The sequence below is a fragment of the Portunus trituberculatus genome, chromosome 15 (assembly GCF_017591435.1).
Source record: "Portunus trituberculatus isolate SZX2019 chromosome 15, ASM1759143v1, whole genome shotgun sequence".
Taxonomy (NCBI): Eukaryota; Metazoa; Arthropoda; class Malacostraca; order Decapoda; family Portunidae; genus Portunus; species Portunus trituberculatus.
In genome coordinates this window covers 11,188,629-11,211,128 of record NC_059269.1, presented here as the reverse complement: position 1 = coordinate 11,211,128, position 22,500 = coordinate 11,188,629, and the positions used below count along the sequence as shown (strand labels likewise).

The 22,500-nt window shown below is 40.0% G+C and overlaps 1 protein-coding gene across 1 annotated transcript in view; it reads right to left on the bottom strand.

Annotated features, from left to right (window-relative positions):
• Positions 1 to 22,500, bottom strand: part of LOC123504309 (autism susceptibility gene 2 protein homolog) — a 401,373-nt gene that overhangs the window by 312,456 nt on the left and 66,417 nt on the right. The gene's annotated exons all lie outside the window — the stretch shown is intronic.

The window sequence follows — 22,500 nt, the reverse complement described above, 5'->3', positions numbered from 1 at the left end:
TGTTTCTCCACGTCTCAGTAAGCAAAGACAGGTATGGCTAAGAGGGTTTTAACAAGGCTAATCCGTAACGTGGCAGTGTTTTTACCTTGTCAGCTCCCCAGAAACTCAAAGCGGGAAGGAGAGGTGAGAGACGATGTAAAGAGAGGGACTATGAGAGAGAGAGAGGGAGGGAAGGGGAAAAGAAAGGTAAATAGAAAGAACTCAGTACCATGACGTGTTTTCATATTTATTCTTCTTACTATTTGGTGATTTTATAAAGCTTCAGAAACTCATGTGCAGGATTAAAATAGTGAAGACTAGTCATTAATCTTTCTTTTTTTCAATAGACGCCTTTCAGTACCAGGACGTGTTTTTTACCTTGAATTTTGGATATAAAACGATTTTATTTACATTAAGAGGGGTCTATAGAGGTTGAAAGGAAGATTAATGGCTATAGTTCTCACCACTGTAATCCCAACGTGAGTTTCTGAAGCTGCACAAAATCGCCAAATGTTAAGCAGAATAAATATGGAAACGGGTCATGATACTGAAAGAGATAGCACTTTTGAGAGACGCGTGGTCAGTCTTCCATTCAAAATAACGGTACCTGTCGCCAGCCAGAGGAGACAAACTACTTTTTATAGCCAGAGAAATTGGACCACTCTAACAGCCGGCCGCGGGAAAGCTTAGGGTTTACGTGTGTCCATAGAAGCACGTGTTTCATTTCTCTTTTTTTTCTGTAAGAGGGGAAAGCTGGCCAAGGGCAACATGAAACAAAAAAAAAAAAAAAAAAAAAAAAAAGGCCCACTTAGTTGCCAGCCCCATTTCAAGTCCGAGAGTTAGGATAAATGTCTTGAAACCTCCATCTTAAATGTATCTCTTGCTATCTTCTACCGCTATTTTCATGCTAAGTGCTCTACTCATCTCGCTAACTGCATGCCTCCCCTCCTCCTGCGGCCTCACTGCACAGGACTTTCTTCTTCCTCTTCCCCCTATTCTGTCCAACTCTCTAATGCAAGAGTTAATCAGTACTCTCAGTCATTCATACATTTATCTGGTAAACTCTGGAACTTCCTGTTTGCTTCTGTATTTCCATATTCCTACGACTTGACTTCTTTTAAGAGGGAGGTTTCAAGACATTTCTCCCTGTCTTTTGGCTAACTCTATTGATCTCTAAGGGAACTGGCAAGTAAGTGGGTTTTTTTTTCTCTCTCTCATTTTTCTTGCCCTTGACCAGTTTCCCCTCTTACATAAAAAAAAAGAAGAAAAAAACGAGGAAGTTGGAAATACTGAAACAGGTAGGGAGTTCTAGAGTTTACCAGAGAAAGGTATGAATGATTGAGTCTTGCCCCTTCTTGATAACTGGCGGTACTACTAATTGATGGGTGTTAAGCTAGCGTCTCTACGTGTGTTAGTGTTTGCATGGTACAGTGTTATGTTACGCTGTTCTCTCTCACCACTATTTTTTTTCAAAGGCAACATAAACTACTTACGTGGTTCTCAAGACGGTCTTTCATGTTATTAATGTAAAAACCTTGTTAATCTTTCTGAAACGCTCTGCTCTCTCACTATGACTGTTTTCAAAGGCAACAAAAATTATTTACGAGGTTCTCAAGACGATTTTTCATGTTATTAATGAAAAAATCTTGTTAATCTTTCTGAAACGCTCTGCTCTCTCACCACGACTGTTTTCAAAGGCCACAAAGATGATTAGCCGTGTGTGTGTGTGTGTGTGTGTGTGTGTGTGTGTGTGTGTGTGTGTGTGTGTGTGTGTGTGTGTGTGTGTTATCGCCTGGGTCACGGACAATTACACACGCCTCCTAACTCGGTCGTTCCACAATAGGCTTGAAGGAGGCACGCCACAGATATTATTACACACACACACACACACACACACACACACACACACACACACACACACACACACACACACACATGAAGGAGTGTCCCATAATATTAATCACTAAATACAAATTGCAATAGAAGAAGAAGAAGAAGAAGAAGAAGAAGAAGAAGAAGAAGAGAATGATGAATGATGAAGAAAGAAGATACAGAAGACAAGAAACAAAAGTAAGACCACCACCACCAATCACCACCACCACCACCACCACCACCACTGCCAGCATTTCCCTTCCCCTCATCACCTGCTCTTCTTCTTTCCTCCCCGTCAACGCCTTCTGCCATAAATCAACGCCCCGCAGAAAGGAAGCCTCTTAACATTATATTCTTGAGTCGTAACACCCTTCCTTGCCGCGCGCCAGACACTAACACTCCTGCTTCACAAATCATGAGGAGGAGGAGGAGGAGGAGGAGGAGGAGGAGGAGGAGGAGGAGGAGGAGGAGGAGGAGGAGGAGGAGGAGGAGGAGGAGGAGGAGGAGGAGTATAAAATATGGGATGGGCAAATCACCAAGATACTATGATCATAAAACAATAATGGTGAGTTGCCTTGCTCTCAACTAACCAACGTAACAAAAACTGGGTCTGAGAGAGAGAGAGAGAGAGAGAGAGAGAGAGAGAGAGAACGATTCTTTTTTACTTAGATAAAGAAAATACGAAAAAAATAATGATATCAAAACTTACTTTCTATTCTCTCTCTCTCTCTCTCTCTCTCTCTCTCTCTCTCACTATCACATTTATCTAGTCACACCTGCCTTCCTCCACCACCATCACCACTGCCTCACCCTCCACTCTGTCTTCCTCTCCCTCTCCCTCTCTCCCTCTCTCTCTCTCTCTCCGCGCCGTCCATCACCAAGCTAATCCTTACTTTTATCCACTTTCATTACCGTAACTTGTTTATTACTACTACTATTATTACTGCATCACCCTTGGGAAGGTATTTACTTGATCATCCACGAGTGTTCTCTCTGTTTTATTCCCTCCTTTATCCTCTCCCTCTCTCTCTCTCCACTTGCAGCAACACCACTTATTCTACTGACACTTTGTATTTACTTCCACGAATTGAGAGAGGAGAGAGGGAGAGGGAGAGAGGTGAGGCGGTACAATAAGGGAGGATTAAACATACCACGCTAAATGTCTCTTAAATATACGCCAGGAGAGTGAATTTCCAAAGACAAGGTTAGGTATGTTTATGACGTGATCTTACATACTCTTGCTATCTTGAAAGGGGGGAAGAGGAAGAGAAAGAGAAAGAGAAAGAGAGAGAGAGAGAGAGAGAGAGAGAGAGAGAGAGAGAGAGAGAGAGAGATGGTGTGATGCAGGAGACGCAAACCACTTTCAGATTTATCTTTATCACTGTTTATGTGGATGAAGGTGTGTGGAATATGTGTATCTATTCAAGGTGTCTGCAAGAAATGGTTCAGTATATTGCCGTGGGGATAAATGACCTTTCAGATTCACCTTTATCATTGTTTATGTGGATGAAGGTGTCCGGAATATGTGTATCTATTCAAAGGGATGCAGTATATTGGCGTGGGATAAATGACTTTTTCCAGATTCACCTTTACTATTACGTGGATGAAGGTGCAGAGGTGAATGAATGTCTAAAACTATGGTCTGTCCTAAAATGGAGGAGGATAAGAGCGAGGTAAATGACTTTTTTTTTAACGTAGGGAAGAGGGCCAGCCAAGGGCAAAAAAAAAAGACAAAGAAAAAAAAAAAGGCCCACTTGAGTGCTGGCTCTCTAAAAAGTGTTAAAGAGTAAAAACCGTCAGCCAAAGTAGGGAAAATTTGCCTTTATATGTCTGGGTTAATATATTTATCAGACAGTTTGTTTCATTTTCTTTTTCTCCTTTTAACATTCTTATACATTTCCAAGTATTTTTGCCATGTTTTTTTTTTTTTTTTTTATCTTATGAGGTGTGAATATATCTGTGTGGGGAGAGAGAAAGTGATCATCTCTGTCATCTTTTCTTCTTTTTTGTCTCTTGCTTTTCTCTTTTCTCTTTTGCCTTCTCTCTCGTTTCTTCTTTCTTTTCTCTTAACTCTCTTCACCTCCGTTTGTTTGCCTTCCATATTTATCAAGTATGGGGGTGAGAGAAAGTGAGGGAAGAGTGTGCCTATCCATAGCGTATCCAAAATTGGTATGTTAGATTAGACTTGAGCGAGGTAGACTTTGAAATTTCACCTTCATTGTACGTTGAGGTGTGGTGAAGGTGAGACGAAGGTGTGACTTAGTAGAATAGCAGTACATTTATATATATCTAAGGTGTAAAATAAAAAGTAGTATATTGATAGATGACCTTACGATCTACCTTTATACTCATACATCAGAAAAGGACCAGTATTGTGAAACGCGTTGCTCTCTCACCATCACTGCTCTAGTTAAAAAAAATATTCGTGTTTTTAAGAGTATTTTTTTTAGTTATGTTGATAGAATGTCAAGATTTCTAGTTTATTAAAAGGAGAAACTGTCTGAGAGAGAGAGAGAGAGAGAGAGAGAGAGAGAGAGAGAGAGAGAGAGAGAGAGAGAGAGAATATTACCACCACAAATACTGAATAACACCGCACCACCAACTCCCTGATCACAATATCTTCTCCTTGAGCTTAATGAAATGATCTGCCACACGTTGAAACTACATTTTTAAAGACAACAAAGCGAGTAAAAGGAAGTGATGGAGTAGTTTAGATCTTTTAGTATCGATAAATTTGTTTCTGATCAGTTAACGTCAAGCAGAATTATTCACACAACAGGTGCCGCGGTCATTAGCAGTCAGGCAGGTAAATTGCTGAATAAATGTACTGAAGATCGGGCTCAATAAAACGGAGAGTTGCAAAATATTAACCCCTTGAATACCTTGACGTGTTTCCATATTCATTCTGCTTATTATTTGGTGATTTTATACAGCTTCAGAATTAAAATAGTGAATACTGTGGCCATTAATCTTCTCACCTCCATAGACCCTTCTAATGTCAACAAAATGCTCTAATCTCACGGTAAAATGTGTCCCAGTATTAAAATGGTTAAAAGGGACGCTCATGATTTACCTTTACATAAATTAAAGCAATAATAATAATAATAAGCCGTGTTTATATTAAGAGTACGAAGTTATAATATTCAATGAGTATAATATATGTATCTAAGTATTTATTCCCACCAACAAGACGTCCAAGCAAATAAACTCTCCTCGCTTGCATATATACCTATCATCTTATTGAAGCAAACCTAGACATTTTTACCGAGCCGAGACTAAACTAAACACACTAAAGGCACTACTGAATATTCGATTACCTCCTTGCTGGGAGTGTTACCTTTCAAAGTCATACTCTTCATTTGTGCAAGGCCATTCTGCTGCGCTGGGAGGACGCTGCGCCAGTCACAGAGTTGAAGGACACCATCGAACACTCACAATGAATTTTTATATTTGTTTACATGAATGAAGGAGTAAAAAGGAAGACTATAATATTATCAAACTATATTATATTTATTACACTCAAATAACACGTGATTAGAGTCTCAAATTTGCCTTTAATCTACGTTAACCCCTTCAGTACCATGACGTGTTTTCATATTCATTCTGCTTACTATTTGATGATTTTATACCCCTTCAGAAACTTATATGGAGATTAAAATAGTGAAGACCCTGTGGCCATTAATCTTCTGAACTCCATAGATCCTTCTTAATGTTAATAAAATCGTCTAATCACACTAAAATATCACAATCAAAATGCGTCTCAATACTGAAGGGGTTAATGTTAATATGAATAGAGAGGCGTAAAAAAAAAAAAAAAGAATTAAAAAGGAAAACAAAACATTAACAAACTAAATACCTCACTACACTCAAACAAAACCAGAACAGAGTCTCAAGTCTGGCTTTAATCAATGTTAATAAGAATCGAGAGGTAAAATGAAGTAGTAGAAAGGGATACTACAATATTATCAAACTAAATAACTTACTAAACTCAATTAAAACGTGATTAGAAGCTCAAATGCTACTTTAATTACCGTTCATATGAATCGAAGGGTAAAATGAAGCAGTAAAAAGAACCAATATATTATCATCAAACTATATTATATTCACTACACTCAAATATAACCTGGACAGAGTCTCAAGTCTGGCTTTAATCAATGTTAATATGAATCGAAGCCCAGAATGAAGTAGTAAAAATAAACACAATATTATCAAACTAAACGCGAATAAAATCTTAACAGACTCTTAAATTGACCTTCCATCATTGCTAATATGAAGAGGGGCGTAGAATAAATTAATAATATACGGTACAGTGGCCAAAAAAGTTAAATAAATAAATAAAGTAGCACTATAATATTATATACCAGATGAGCAGCAAAGATTCACACGTCAGGATTTAAGAAGAACAAGAAGCGCTCATGGTGAAAATGTGTCCCAGTACTGAACTTCTGCGCCCAATTCCACTACTTTCAGCTTTTACTTGAAGGTACACGAATTTTTAAGGTGTTTCTATTCCTCTCGTGACAGATTGACAAGCTTTCTGCATTACTGATAGGCGAAACAGTCTTGAAAACCTGGCTGACCAATTCTGTGGCCTTTGAAAAACAGTCGTGGTGAGAGAGCAAGTTTATGAATCTCTCTCTCTCTCTCTCTCTCTCTCTCTCTCTCTCTCTCTCTCTCTCTCTCTCTCTCTCTCTCAACTAAGACATCACACGCATAGACAAACTAAATTTCTGCATCCATTTCTTTGTCTTATCTCTCCTTACTCTTTCCTCCTCCTCCTCCTCCTCCTCCTCCTCCTCCTCCTCCTCCTCCTCCTCCTCCTCTTGCCAGTCTCAGTCGTCGCCCCCTCCTGTTTTCTATTAATAGTGAACAGCACTGCTAACTTACGCCCCTTAAGATCACACTCTCATTTGTCACAATCTCCCGCTGCCTCGTGTTTACATATGCGTGAGGAAGATGTGCGTGCGTGGCAGGAGGAGGAGGAGGAGGAGGAGGAGGAGGAGGAGGAGGAGGAGGAGGAGGAGGAGGAGGAGGAGGAGGAGGAGGAGATCTTGCACGTCTATCTGTTTAAAAGTCGACGTGAATAGAATTAAATAAGTGCGAGGAAGGAATGGGAATGGGAAAGAGAAAGAGAAAGGGAAAGAGAAAGAGAAAGAGAAAGAGAGAGAGAGAGAGAGAGAGAGAGAGAGAGAGAGAGACCACCACGACCACCACCACATAACGTCCACACCCATTAAGAATTGCAAAAAAACATGCTAACCTTTCCACTTAGCCTCCATTCCTCCTCCTCCAACTCTTCCTTTTTTCTCTCCTATAGCTGGAGGAGGAGGAGGAGGAGGAGGAGGAGGAGGAGGAGGAGGAGGAGGAGGAGGAGGAGGAGGAGGAGGAGGAGGAGGAGGAGACCAGGTATATTAATTAAGCAAAGCGCGGCGCATCAGTGACGTGTATGAAGATGAATAGAAACAAGTGTAAGGATTAATCGCGTGCTGAATTAATTGTGAGCAGGCTGTGTTTAGCGCGCGGCCAAACATCGTGGAGGAGGAGAAGAAGGAGGAGGAGGAAGAGGAAGAGGAAGAGGAGGAGGAGAAGAAGAAGGAGGAGAAGGAAGAGGAGGAGGAGGAGGAGGAGGAGGAGGAGGAGGAGGAGGAGGAGGAGGAGGAGGAGGAGGAGGAGGAGGAGGAGGAGGAGGAGGAGGAGGAGGAGGAGGAGGATACTTGTTAAATATTTCATCATTCTCGTAACATTTTTACCACGAAGCTTCCTCTCTCTCTCTCTCTCTCTCTCTCTCTCTCTCTCTCGGGAACACAAAAAACAGGATTACAAACAAGTAAATAAAAAAAACAATAAAAAAGACACAACACACACACACACACACACACACACACACACACACACACACACACAGACAGGTAAGTAAGCAGGTAGGTACATCAAACCATTAACAGCAGGTGCTCCTCATCAACCTCCCTCCTCCCTCCCTCCAACCATCCATCCTTCCATCCTTCATTAACCTTCCTGCCGTGACGCGTATAAGGAATGCTGGCAACCCGTTAAGGCGCCACTAACACCACAAAAAGAGAGAGAGAGAGAGAGAGAGAGAGAGAGAGAGAGAGAGAGAGAGAGAGAGAGAGAGAGAGAGAGAGAGAGAGAGAGACGCCATATTCAGAAACGCTTCCCTCTCTCACCACGACCATTTTTCAAAGACCACAGAAATGATTAGCCGAGTTCTAAAGAGCATTTGTCCTGTTGGTAATGCAGAAAACTTGTTAACATGTCCCTAGAATTACAGAAACATCCTTAGAAATCCGTGTCACTTCAACTAAAGCCCTTTGAAAATAGTGAAGGTGAGGTGAGGCGCGGAAGTGTTTCAGAATATGGGTCTTAGGTAAGCACGAGGTATCCAGGTGAGATGGGTCTGCTGTTCTCTGCTCACCTGGGTACGGCAGGTAATGGTGTATGCTAAGGTGAGTGTTGTGATGCATTATACCTTGATGCATAGAGTGATTTCATGGGTACGTGCTCTCCCTCTGCGTCTGTCTCTGTCTCTGTCTCTGTGTCTGTGTGTGTGTTTGTACTAATGCAAGAGTGGTTTGGTTATGCAGTCATTCATGAACTCTCACTCACTCACTCACTCACTCGCCGATTATCTCTCTATCTTTTTTACAGTTCTTTTTTTTTTTTTCTACAGCATTTTTATTATTGTTTAATATTGGAGATGGATTTGTTTGCTCTCTCTCTCTCTCTCTCTCTCTCTCTCTGTGTGTGTGTGTGTGTGTGTGTGTGTGTGTGTGTGTGTGTGTGTGTGTGTGTGTGTGTGTGTGTGTGTGTGTGTGTGTGTGTGTTCCCCATCCTTCACATTCTTGTTCTTATTATTGTTTTTATCGTTGTTATCAATATTATTAGTCTTATTATGAAATCAGTGTGTTTAACGAATGACTGTGTCGTGTATATGATCTATCTCATTGGTTCACATTATCATTACAAGTTTTTCTACGTCCACCTGTGCAAAATAATGCCTTTCTTCAGCATCCCATCGTTATCATCATTATCTTAATTAAGTATTATATAAACAACTATTTTTCTACTTTCCTTTAACGATATACGCTGAAAAAACTCATAAACATAATAAAATTACATTATAACCATCGCTAATCTCGTGTAAAATTTATTTCTCATTATATATAAATGTAAAAGTAACTATCAAATACATCATGGTTTCAGAAAAAAATGTTAAAACTAATCATAAAAACATGGCATATAACTACCACTTCTTCAAAACACTCCGCGGTTTATTCTTATCATTACCAATAAAACTCGCATGCCCGATCAAGCGTAAATAAAACAAATGTTCCACTCGAGGCCACAAGTTCAATAACCTTCAACACTCACATCCACTTCCACTGAGCTGAAGGTTCTCAATCAGTTTAGGTCTGTATTGTGAAGCGCTTTGCTCTCTCACCACCACTGCTTTCCAAAGGCTCCAGTTGAAGATAGTCGTGTTTTCATCCACATCCATTTCCACTTCCACTGAGCTGAAGGTTCTCAATCAGTCTAGGTATATACATATGTCAGTATTCAAAAACACCTTGCTCTCTCACCATCACTGCTTTCAAAGGCTCCACTTGACGATACTCGTGTTTTTAAGAATATTTTCACGTTTCTAATGATAGAATGGCAAGATTTGTAGTTTATCAAAAGGACAAACGACTTGAAAACCTGGCTAGATATCTCTGTAGCCTTGGAAAATTATCGTAGTGAGAGGGGAACGCGTTTCTGAATATGGGCGATAGTCCTTATAGCATCTGACAATTAGCACATCAACACACCACATCACGCAACACTCGGAGAGCACCTAATCCTTCAGTACCATGACACGTTTAAACCCCTTCAGTAGTGGGACGCATTTTTACCATGAGTTCTGGGTTTAATTAGACGATTTCATTTATACTAGCAAGGTTCTATGGAGGTCAGAAAGTTACTGGTCCAGAATCTTCACTATTTTAATCCCCACATCAGATTCTTAAGTTGTATAAAATCACTTAATAGCAACCTGAATAAAAATGAAGACGTGTCATGGAACTGAAGGAGTTAAATATTCATTCTGCTTACTATTTGATGATTTTAAACAGCTCCAGACACTTAACGTGGAGATTTAACTAGTGAAGACTCTGGCCATTAATCTTCAGACCACAAACCCTTTCCTCAAGTAAATAGAATCGTCTAATCACACTCAAAACTCAAAGTAGAAATGCATCCCAGTACTGAAGGAGTTAATCTTTTAGTGCTCTGAATGACGAGAGACCAAAGGGATGAAAAGAATCAACTACGGTACATTACTCGACAATAAACTGACTACTGGCCATGATTCAACACGACATACTTCACTAATAGAAAATAATCACTAGTATTCTCAGACAATTTGCAGAGTCATGTGGTCAATTTTCAAAGGCCACAGAGATTAACCAGATTGCTGTGGGGAGTTCATTGTGTTTGGTTCCTATTGAAGACACACAATTCAATATAAACTATCAGAACAATCACTAACGCACATTTGGGAGTCCTTATACCTTTCAATAGTGTGATAAATAAATGGATAGATCAATAAAGCTTCAATGATTTAATGTCAAGATGATAGGGACCACTTTAAAGGAAAATCACATAGTAAGATATGAAGGAGGAGGAGGAGGAGGAGGAGGAGGAGGAGGAGGAGGAGGAGGAGGAGGAGGAGGAGGAGGAGGAGGAGGAGGAGGAGGAGGAGGAGGAGGAGAAGAAGAAGAAGAAGAAGAAGGAGAAGGAGAAGGAGAAGAAGAAGAAGAAGAAGAAGAAGAAGAAGAAGAAGTAGGATAAAGAGATAAAAAAAAAAAAAAACCGTATCATCATATTTTCAAGTGACAATCTTCAACTTACCGGGAAATGTAACCTCTTATCTAATCAGTGAAATACGAACTTATATCACACACACACACACACACACACACACACACACACACACACACGAATACCTACACAACCTACTTCCATACCTCCATTCTTTCTCCTCCTTCTCCTTCTCCCCTTCCTCCTCCTCCTCCTCCTACCAAGTACCCATCATGCCTCAGCGTCCGCGCGTGGTAGCTAATACTGATGAAAGGGAGAGATAAAGATGTTACAGGGCAGGCGATGGGAGGAAAGTAAAGGAGGGAGGGGGTAGAGAGAAAAGAAAGGGAGGGAAGGAGGGAAGGAGGGATGGAGGGAAAGAAAGATAGGATAATACCTCTCTCAGAAGCTCACCTCTCTTGTCTTCTTCTTCTTCTTCTTCTTCTTCTTCTTCTTCTCCTCCTCCTCCTCTTCTTTCTCCTCTATAGTTTTTGTTATTCTCTTATTTCATATCACCGTATGGCTTTTCTTATTCACGTCTCTCTCTCTCTCTCTCTCTCTCTCTCTCTCTCTCTCTCTCTCTCTCTCTCTCTCTCTCTAAGCAATATATCACCGCCATCTGCCAGCACTCCCTCTTAATACGCCACCTCCACCACCACCACTACTACTACCACTACTACTACTAGCACCACCACCACCACCACCCTTAACTTCTAATTACCCAGACAACACCAGCCACTTCGCGGTTCATTCCTCCTCTCTCTCTCTCTCTCTCTCTCTCTCTCTCTCTCTCTCTCTCTCTCTCTCTCTCGGTATAACAAATCAAACGGTAGGAGGAAGAAGCAAAAAGTAGAAAAATAGAAGGAAGAGTGGAAGATAATTAGGAGGAGGAGGAGGAGGAGGAGGAGGAGGAGGAGGAGGAGGAGGAGGAGGAGGAGGAGGAGGAAGGTTAAGGGTTAATCTACGGAAGCAGTAATTAGGATAATAAGTATGTTACTAATCAGGGGTTGTGAAAGGAGGAGGAGGAGGAGGAGGAGGAGGAGGAGGAGGAGGAGGAGGAGGAGGAGGAGGAGGAGGAGGAGGAGGAGGAGGAGGAGGAGGAGGAAATGACAGTGCTTCTTGTGATTTATACAACTTAAGAGTAAACAACAACAACAACAACAATAATAATAATAATAATAATAATAATAATAATAATACAACGAGATTCTATGATGATGATGATGATAAAGATGATGAATTGGGCAACTTTGTCATCATTTTCATCATTTTCGTCATTTCATCATCTTATTTTTCCATTACAACCACCACAATCACCACCACCACCACCACCACCACCACTATCACTATCACTATCACTATCACTACCACCACCACCACCACCACCACATGTAACTCAGATAACCCAAAAAGTTGCTGTAAAAAAGATAACACTTATGAAACGAGAGAGAGAGAGAGAGAGAGAGAGAGAGAGAGAGAGAGAGAGAGAGAGAGAGAGAGAGAGAGAGAGAGAGAAAACGAGACCTTCTTACCTTAGCGAGCGAGATGATGACGTGTGTGTGTGTGTGTGTGTGTGTGTGTGTGTGTGTGTGTGTGTGTGTGTGTGTGTGTGTGTAGAAATCTAACCTCACTTCCTGTCTATCTATCTCTCTATCTGTCTGTCTGTCTCTCTGTCTGCCTGTGTGTGTCTCTTCTAGCTTCCTTCCTTCCACGAACCTGTAAAAAAAGAGAATAAAAACACAAATTAATAAAAGTTACAAGGAAGATTACTAACGCTAACTTATATAATTACAACACCGTTTCCTGCTAGATGTTTTTTATTCCCTCATTAAACGTACAGTACACAGGAAAGACATACACGTAATTAAACCATTCTACCACCACCACCACCACCACCACCACCACAACTACCATTACCACTATCATCATCACCACTAACACCACCACTACTACATAGCACTTGTTCTTCTTCTGGTTCCTGTTCTTGTTCTTCTTCTACTTCCTCCTCCTCCTGTTCCTGCTCCTCCTCCTCCTCCTCCTCCTCCTCCTCTAGTTTTAGTTGTATATTTTCTTCCTCCATTACATTTATTATTTCTTTTTTTCATATCTTCCTCCTCCTCCAGTTTCCCATCTTCTTCTATCTCCTCCTCTTCCTCCTCCTCCTACAATAATTCTGACAAGTCATCTCTCTTCTCGTTTTTTTCCCATCATAATCAGGGGAGAGGGAGGAGGAGGAGGAGGAGGAGGAGATGAGACCAGGTGTTCGTCCTCTTTTTTTTTCTTTGCCTTCCTCCTCCTCTTCCTCCTCCTCCTCCTCCTCCTCCTCCTCCTCCTCCTACGTCATTTAATTACCACTATTAGCCTCATTAAAAACATGCAACAAACACAGCAAGTGATAACCAACGAGGCACATGAATAAAAATTTACATAAAGTGGCAACACGCAAAACATGAACATTAGACCCCAACAATAAGACAATAACAATGAGAGAGGGAGGAGAGAGAAGGACAAGGAGAGAGGGGTAAAGGTGGTGATGGTGGTGGTACAGAAAGAGAGAGGGAGAGGGTAAAGGTGGTGATGGTGGTGGTAGTAACATTTCCTTTACATAACCAAGCATTGTTTTTCACTTTTTTCTTCTTCTTCCTTTTCGTAACATTGAGTCTTATGGTTTCCGGTTCTCTTTTTCTGATTAAATTTTTTTTTCTCATCTTTTCAACCCAGAAAGTATAAAGATTCGTATTTCACAAAAGCTCACGATAACAATGGCCGTAGTAGTCGTAGTAGTAGTAGTAGTAGTAGTAGTAGTAGTAGTAGTAGTAGTAGTAGTAATAATAATAATAATAATAATAATAATAATAATAATAATAATAATAATAATAATAATAGTAGTAGTAGTAGTAGTAGTAGTAGTAGTAGTAGTAGTAGTAGTAGTAGTAGTAGTAATAATAATAATAATAATAATAATAATAATAATAATAATAATAATAATAATAATAATAATAATAGTAGTAGTAGTAGTAGTAGTAGTAGTAGTAGTAGTAGTAGTAAGGATAATAAAGACACGAAACAACAACAACAACAACAACAACAAGAAACAAAATTAAGATACAAAACAAGACAAGATGAGAAACGAGAGGAAAACAATAACAACACACACACACACACACACACACACACACACACACACACACACACACACACACACACACACCTCACCTTTATGTAACGTAATGCCGACGCTCACAACTAATTATTATCATTATTGTTCTGTGCCAGCATTTATTTATTTATTTTTTGCTCCTGACGTTCAAATTATTATCTGGTGTTCTGAACGTTGTATATTATAATTAGCAGCAGCAGCAGTTTCATTGTTCGTTGCCTTTAGTAGTAGTAGTAGTAGTAGTAGTAGTAGTAGTAGTAGTAGTAGTAGTAGTAGTAGTAGTAGATGTTATTGTTGTAAGCTAGGGAGGAAGAATACAACAACAACAACAACAACAACAACAGTAACAACAACAACAACAGCAGCAGCAGCAGCAGCAGTAACAAAAAATCCCCAATATTCTTAGCAGTAATACAAGGAGTGACTGAAAAGTACCTCACTTGATAAAGGAGACGAATAACAACAACAACACACACACACACACACACACACACACACACACACACACACACACACACACACACACACACATAAACGTAAGTAATAATAACGTAATGAGTACTAAGAAGCTTTACGCGCAACAAAACTCATGTAAGTAGATTGTCAGAAGTAACTGTGACTTAAATGTTGGAAGGAGGCAAGGGGAATATAAACGTGTGGTCATTACTTCCAATACTTCAAACACTGTGACATCCTTTGGGCGGAAAGGCAACGGTGTAATGTCTATAATAATTGTCATGAGAATTAAAACGAAAGATTACTGGTTTTATTTCTATTTTTTCGGTAATCTCTCTCTCTCTCTCTCTCTCTCTCTCTCTCTCTCTCTCTCTCTACTTAATTTACATAATGTTACCGGTACTACATTTTTTTTTTCAGGCAAGACACAAGAATACACAACCTTGAAATATTATAATACAACGTACAGAAATGAATAAAAACAATTAATAATAATAATAATAATAATAATAATAATAATAATAACTACTCTCAATACACCTCATTAAAGCACTAACAAACTGGTCCACCTCACTACCTCATCATTATTAACTTCCAAGACTCATGAATCCTAATTTTTCCTCACTTTTAACATACTAGTAACAATTTTATAGACAAAACACACACTATCTTTTTTAATCCCTTCCTTTTCTTAGCCTCGTTTTGTTCTCTTTCTGATAATAAGTGTAAATTGCATATCCTGTTCCTTTTATCTGGTTCATTAGCGCTGTAACCCACGTGGCGAGGCAAAATACATATAAAGTAAAGGAGAGATTAGCGAAGCGGTGTACGTTTGCTAATTATCAGGGAAACGCTCACCTGTTTTTAGGGGATCGTTATTATTGTGTTCTTTATATTTTGCCTAATTTGTTAATATAATAAGTGTGTGAGGGAAAATATAATGATAATAGTGCTCTCTCTCTCTCTCTCTCTCTCTCTCTCTCTCTCTCTCTCTCTTGTCGTCAGTTTTGTACCTGTTATCTAATATACAAACATCCCCGGTCTATCTGTCTGTTTGTTTGTTTGTCCTATATTTTCACAACAATGAGACTGAATTCGCTAATAAACAAAATAGAAGAGAAGAAAAATAAATAAACTGAATAATAAATGAGCTAAGATAGGAACGTCACACACACACACACACACACACACACACACACACACACACACACACACACACACACACACACACAGACAGCACCACCACCACCACCACCATCTCACTTAGCTACCTTCCTGACAGCAAAAACTGGCTATGAAACACACAGACACGCGGGGAATGCAACACACTTCCCCCGGCGCCCACACCCCACCAGACGCTCAGCCCTCATAATTGTCGCAACCACTGCAGCACGCGCCCGCAAAAAAAAAAAATAAAAAGAAATAAATAAATAAAAATAAAGAAAGGCAAAAAAAAAGAAAAAAAGAAAGGAAAGGAAGCCCAACAGAAGTCCGGTGCAGTTCGATATACAAGAGGAGTGCGAATGAAAACCGGCAGATTCTTGATTCGGTTCGGTTCGGCAACTAACGAGATAAAAATGATTGCTGGAGTGAATGAGGCGGATAAACGGTGCTCCTGCCTCGGCTCTCGCGGTGTTTAACGAGATATAAGATGATGTAAATTATTCAGATTCATGTCGTTGCTGATTTGCTTCCCCGGCGCAAGATTACGAGAGAGAGAGAGAGAGAGAGAGAGAGAGAGAGAGAGAGAGAGAGAGAGAGAGAGAGAGAGAGAGAGAGAGAGAGAGAGAGAGAGAGAGAGAGAGAGAGAGAATAAATAAATAAATAAAAGCAGGAAAAATATCTTACATGAATTGTATAAATGTTGTACAGTTTAGTTAAGCATTAAATATTGATATGATATTGTTTATAGAGGGTTAGCAAGAGAGAGAGAGAGAGAGAGAGAGAGAGAGAGAGAGAGAGAGAGAGAGAGAGAGAGAGAGAGAGAGAGATAATATGTGCGTGTGTGGAGGAGAAAGGGAGTTAAGGTTGTAACAATTATACTAAATCAAATTCTCGACTTAGTATCATTGAACCCTCACCCACAGCCGGTTCTTGCCACCTTTACTGCACACACCTCTCCCTCTCTCCCTCCTTCCCTCACCCTCTCTCTCTCCACCAGCCTGCCAAGTTACCTGCCGCCCTTGCCAACCTCGCTACCTACCTTGATCCGTATACTGAAAGGCGCCGTGCTCCCTCAAGGTCTGTTTTCAAAGCCAGCAGGAACAGCTAACCGGGTTTTCTTCGCAGTGTTATTCTGCTGACTGTGTAATATTTGTTTTGACGATAACTATGATCATGGAAGTTTGTTGAATGCTTTTTATAATATTTATTTAGCGCACGCACACGCACACACACACACACAATGTCTTAATATAAAAGAGAAAAAACAAAGTAACAGAATAAAAGAGAGAGAGAGAGAGAGAGAGAGAGAGAGAGAGAGAGAGAGAGAGAGAGAGAGAGAGAGAGAGAGAGAGAGAGAGAGAGAGAGAGAGAGAGAGAGAGAGAGAGAGAGAGAATGATTATGTGCAATTTTAAGGATCTGGTTAGGTTAAGTTACTTGGGAGCTGCATCGTGGGTGGTGCAAGTGTGCGTGGGAGAGGGAGAGGGAGAGGGAGAGGGAGTGGGAGTGTGTGATATAAACGACTTGCCAGAAGAACTATTTGTAAACTATTTGGGGTGTGAAGACGTTACATAAACAAATACATAAATACAAATACATAAACACGAGAGAGAGAGAGAGAGAGAGAGAGAGAGAGAGAGAGAGAGAGAGAGAGAGAGAGAGAGAGAGAGAGAGAGAGAGAGAGAGAGACCGACCCAGGAGCATACTTTTCAAGCACTCAAGTGGACAGGACAAACAAACCAATTTCTCTCTCTCTCACTCACTCACTCACTCACTCACTCACTCACTTCACCACCACCATCACCACAACATCAGCTATAGCCACCAGTACACCATTGCGAGTGATAATTTGTGGTGCTGTGGAAATGAAGAGGCTGGTGATGATGGCGATGATGGTGATGATGGTGGTGATGTCGGGTTCTCAGATCACCTCAGCATCACAGAGAGTCAGCACGCCTTCACAGCACCAGTCAGGATATCAGTACAGATCACAACGCATTCCAATCTTCTTCTTCTTCTTCCTCCTTGTTCCCTCTCCTCTTCCTCATCATCATCCTTCATCTTCTTCCCTCCAAAAGATAACAATCTGTACCTCATTTTCTACTTCTATCTATCTTCACATCACATCAAAACCGTCTTATTTTTCCTTCCTTTTTTTTTCATATATAAAAAGGACCAACATTTATCCTATTTTTGTCTTTTTAATACCAAACATTAATTTGGGTGGTATTTAAATTGTAAGTGAGAAAAATGGTATGAAAAAAAATTGCTACATCGTACAAGAAAACGTTCATAGTTAACTGCTGGTCACTATCACTACTGTTATCATTATCACCACCACCACCACCACCACCACCACCACCACCACCATTTCAGTGATTAACCCCTTCGGTACTGGGACGCACTTTTACCTTGAGTTTTGGGTGTGATTAGACGATTTTACTGACATTGGGAAGGGTCTATAGAGCTCAGAAGATTAATGGCCAGTCTTCACTATTTTAATCCCACACAAGTTTCTGAAGCTGTATAGAATCACCAAATAGTAAGCAGGATGAAAATGAAAAAGTGTCAAGGTACTGTAGAAGGTTAAAACGCTAGAATTAGACGATAAAGGAAAGTCAAAACAAATACAACAATATAAACACAAATAAAAACTAGCATAAATGAAGATCTCAACATTAATTATAGATAACACAAAACTACTCAAAGATTATGAGTGATTATGTGAAGTCTAGCAAGTGTATCAAGTATCATCGTGTATCAGATAAGCACACCATGAAACTCAACACAAAAACATCAAAGTCCATAAGAGAAGCAGTAGCAATCATATTTAATCCCTTCTGTACCAAGTTTTTTTTTTTTTTATGCATTCTGCTTAGTATTTGGTGATTTTATGGAGCTGCAGAGACTTTTGTGGGGATTAAAATAGTGAAGTTTCAGTGCATTAATCTTCTGACCTCCATAGATCCTTCCTAATGTAAATGAAATGGTCTAATTAAAATATTGAAGACACCGTGCCTTTATCTTCTGACCTCCATAGACCATCTCTAATGTAATAAAATCGTCTAATCAAACCCAAACTCAAGGTAAAAAATGTTGCCAAGTACTGAAGGGGCTCATAATATATCGAGATTAATTAACTTAGCCCAGGTTTTCTATTTATGTTTTTCTTATTCTTCTTTTTATTATTATCATTATTATTCATGTCCTTCTTTCTTTTGTGTGGTTATTGGTACACACACACAAATAAATCACTTAATTTATGCATTTTGTCTTATTATCACCGTTATTATTATTATTATTCATTCCCTTCTTACATTTCATAGCCACTGGCACTCTCTCATTCACACACACACACACACACACACACACACACACACACACACACACACACACACACACACGACTAAAAAAAAAAAAACACATTCTCTCGACATCCTCAGCAAAAACAACAAAAATTTCACTTCATCAACACAACTTAACCACAAACAAAGCCTTACCAGCAACACATCATTAGCAAAGTAACACACAGTAACGCATACAAGCAGATGCAATAACAACACTGTGAACGAGAGACGAAGAGAGACTTGGGTTGGATGTAAAGTAGACAGTATGGTGTGGCTAGACAGACAGACAGACAGGCAGACGGGGAGACGTAGACACACCCTGATGGCGCCTCATACCACACACAGCAGCCATTTAGAGACGGGGTGGCGGTGGCGGTGGCGGTAGTGGTAATGGTGGTGGTGGTGACTGTGGTTCATATTCTCAAACACTTCTACGCTTCACCTCCACTGGTGGAGGTGAAGTGTTTATTTAAATTTACACGAGTTTTTTTAAGGTGTTTTTACGGTTCTAGAGGCAGAGTGACAAGATTTCTATATTATTACCGGGAGAAACATTCTTGACAACCCTGCTGTGGCCTTGGAAAATAGTGGTGGTGAGAGAGGAAAGCGTTGTTAAGGAGTTTTTAAGGCAGTGACAAGATTTCTATATTATTACCAGGAGAAACACTCTTGACAGCCCTGCTAATCATCTCTGTCTGTGGCCTTAGAAAACAGTCGTGGTGAGAGAGGAAAGCGTTTTTAAGGAGTTTTTACTGTTCCAAAGGCAGTCGTGTTGAGAGTAAAGCGTTTTTAAGGTATTTTTACGGTTCTAACGGCAAAATGACAAGATTTCTATCATTATTACCACGAGAAACACTCTTGAAAACCACGTTAATCATCTCTGTGGCTTTGAAAATAGTCGTGGTGAGAGAGCAAAGCGTTTCTCAATACAGTCCTATATATAGAGAGAGACTGGGAGTAAGAAAGACAGAGAGATTAAAAGTTTCCATTGACCGAAGCGTTAAGTAATACAGTGTCGGGCAAGGTAGTAATTTATCAACCTGTGAGTTAAAAAGAGATGATAAAAAGTGATAGAAAAACACAAGACAGCACCTGATAATGTTCCCAACGCCAGATTATTAGATTTGGCAGGTGTTCAAGAAGCGATGCCCGAGGATGATTTACCTGGATTCCTCTCTCTCTCTCTCTCTCTCTCTCTCTCTCTCTCTCTCTCTAAAACATGGTAACACACCCACAACAGGAGTTAAGTATTTAATTAGTGGGCAGATAACACACGCTCTCTCTCTCTCTCTCTCTCACACACACACACACACACACACACACACACACACACACACGGACACTAAGCCGAAACCGAACACCAGAGTACACAGATTAATGATAAAAAAATAAACATGAGTAAGAAGAAGCTTAGTCCCTTACATGTCTTCACCACCACCATCACCACCACAACCACAACCACCACCACCACCACGACTCCTTGTTCTTTCTTTCTTTCTCTTTTTCTCCGCCATGACAAAAAAAAAAAAAGTAAGAAAAGATAGAAATAAAGTAAGGTATTTTGAAGGTATGGTTCAAAAGTAGAGAATGTTTTACTTTTACTGTTACTACTACTACTACTACTACTATTACTACTACTACTACTACTACTACTACTACTACTACTCTTACTCTTACTACTACTACTACTACTACTACTACTACTACTACTACTACTACTGCTACTGCTACTGCTCCTGCTCCTACTCCTCCTCCTCCTCCTCCTCTTCCTAATACTACTACCACTACTACTACTACTACTACTACCACCACCACCACCACCACCACCACCACCCAATCACTGTTGCCAATTCCCTCGTTTAATAAAGGGGGAGTTCATTACACTAATTACGCCCCAAAGAGCATCCTGCCAAAGACCCAAATTGACTTAATCGAAACACCTGACTATCTAACCCAACACTCACTCTCTCTCTCTCTCTCTCTCTCTCTCTCTCTCTGTGCGGCAAGACCAACACTACCACCGCCACTTCAATGCTTAATGAATTAATTAAATGAGAGAGAGAGAGAGAGAGAGAGAGAGAGAGAGAGAGAGAGAGAGAGAGAGAGAGAGAGAGAGAGAGAGAGAGAGAGAGAGAGAGATTGATGTCTTTATTGGCCTTTAACTTTTTTTTTAAGTATATTTACATAAGATGGATATAACAGCATTAATCAGGTCAGGTCTGTTAAGCCGAGGCTTTTTACAGACCGGTTGAATTACCTAAGAAAAAAAAAATACACGCCAGTGTTACACTAAGAGCTTTTGTATATACTCCAATGTTAATCACAAATCATACAAACACATATGTACAAATACACACACACACACACACACACACACACACACACACACACACACACACACACACACACACACACATTCTACATATATAGAATTACATACATAATCTACATATACATATGAAAATACACACAAGTTCATGATAAACATAATTATCTGAATATATAAAGAAACACAAACAACCATATCCATATATCCGCATAAAGTACAGACAGATGGGTATGCTTATACAAACCCACCAACACACTCCCATACCCATAAGTATATGCATGGAAATACACATCTATACACGCCTACGTACATAACTACATAGATGTTAACATGTATACATAAATACTTCATATATACGCACATACATTAGACAAATTTCACATATTATCATGTGCACACAAGCATGTAAACGTAATCATAATATAACTCAGCCTTCATATCTAACAAATATATAAGATTTTATTTTTGTTTTAAGTAAATTAATAGAATTTATGGATTTAATGTCTTGATGAAGGTTATTCCAATTCCACACGCCTCTCACACTAACACTTCGTTGGTCATGAACAGTTCTACACTGGGGTATCTTTAAATCCGTTGGTCTTCTTGTGTTAATATGTGAGGGAAACTCAAAAGTAGTGTTTACAGGAGAGAGAGAGAGAGAGAGAGAGAGAGAGAGAGAGAGAGAGAGAGAGAGAGAGAGAGAGAGAGAGAGAGAGTGAGTGTGTGTGTGTGTGTGTGTGTGTGTGTGTGTGTGTGTGTGTGTGTGTGTGTGTGTGTGTGTGTGTGTGTGTGTGTGTGTGTGTGTGTGTGTGTGTGTGTGTGTGAACGATTACCAAGTCTTCGGGGTAGCTGATCCTCAAATCATCCAGGTTCTCTCAGATCCAATTACTGTTATCCAGCCTAGCTACTTATTATCTCTCTCTCTCTCTCTCTCTCTCTCTCTCTCTCTCTCTCTCTCTCTCTCTCTCTCTCTCTCTCTCTCTCAATTAACGCTGGGAAAGTAACGTGATATAAACCTGTGTTATTCTGTTACGTTACTCTCTCTCTCTCTCTCTCTCTCTCTCTCTCTCTCTCTCTCTCTCTCTCTCTAAATGTTTTCTAAAGGTAAGTGTTCTCTAATGGTTTTCTAAAGGTAAGGGTTTCTCATAGTTTTCTTTCCCACACACAAAGCTCAGCCAAACCCAACCAGTGTTCGCTGTCACACTGAGCGCTATCCACCCAACACGGCCACCTATCAGTGTTTTGGTGGTTTTTTTTTTTTTCCTTTTTTTTTATCCATTTTTGTTCTATTGTTTTCTTCGTTATATTTATTTTCCTTTGTTCTCCTCTCTTCTTTTTT